Genomic DNA, 1,188 nt, shown 5'->3' on the forward strand with positions numbered 1-1,188 from the left:
AAAATACCAAAAGTATCAAGGTCAGCATATTAAAAATAAAGTACACAAAAATTCAAACAAAGAGTCTTATAAAATTGTCCACAATTATACAAGCCTCTTTTTTCTAAGGCGGATGGTGTAGCATTATGCGTTATGCCCACATATGCAATACAATTGCGGCATAGTGCATTATGAACTTCTATGCCAATGCATTTTTTATGAACTTGCCGCACGCAGTCATAGCGCAGTCAGTTTACAATATCGTTCTACATAAATTACATTGACCTGACACAGCGGGAAGTCAACATCAATTGAATGCCGAATACGAAACCCATGTAATTTCACACCTTCATAGTTTTGCTCAACTAGTCACGCCGGTCAATGCACGTGCCACGTGTTAATTTGTCAATGTGAATCACCAAAATATTCACACACAACTATTTTACATTGTTGCCTTTGTCAGTGTGAATCACCACAATATTCACGCACAACTATCTTACAATTTTTACATAAATAGATCTGCTGACTTTGCATACCATTATTACAAATTTACATATTGTAAGTTTGTTAATGTTGAAATAATTATGTATGTGTAGGTTAAGAAATTGTGTGTAAACGAGAAAGAATTTCTTTAATAAAATTAATTATTGCCAGACACTCAATGGTGTTATTTGTTTTCATATTTTTAAATATTACAAAATGCGTAAATTGTAATAAAAATAAAATTAATAAAAATTTAAAAGAACCAATGAACCACCGAAGGCGTTCGAAATAGTACAAATAGATACAATTAGACCTTTACAAAGATCATTAAATGGAAATGAATACGCTGTCACTCTGATATGTGATTTGACTAAATACTTAGTTGCAATTCCTATACAGAGCAAACATGCAAAAACAGTAGCCAGAGCCATATTTGAAAAGTTCATCTTAATTTATGGAAGTATGAAAACAGTAATAACGGATATGGGATCTGAATATAAAAATAGCTTGTTTGAAGAACTATGTAAGCTTCTTAATATTAAGCACAAAACATATACGCCGTATCACCACCAAACTTTAGGTACTGTTGAACGTAGCCATAGAACTTTCAATGAATATGTGCGTTCATACATATCCATTGACAAAGATGATTGGGATGAGTATCTTGAATATTTTGCATATTGTTACAATACTACGCCATCTACAGTCCATAGTTATTGCCCATTC

The sequence above is a fragment of the Eurosta solidaginis genome, chromosome X (assembly GCF_040869045.1).
Source record: "Eurosta solidaginis isolate ZX-2024a chromosome X, ASM4086904v1, whole genome shotgun sequence".
Lineage (NCBI taxonomy): Eukaryota > Metazoa > Arthropoda > Insecta > Diptera > Tephritidae > Eurosta > Eurosta solidaginis.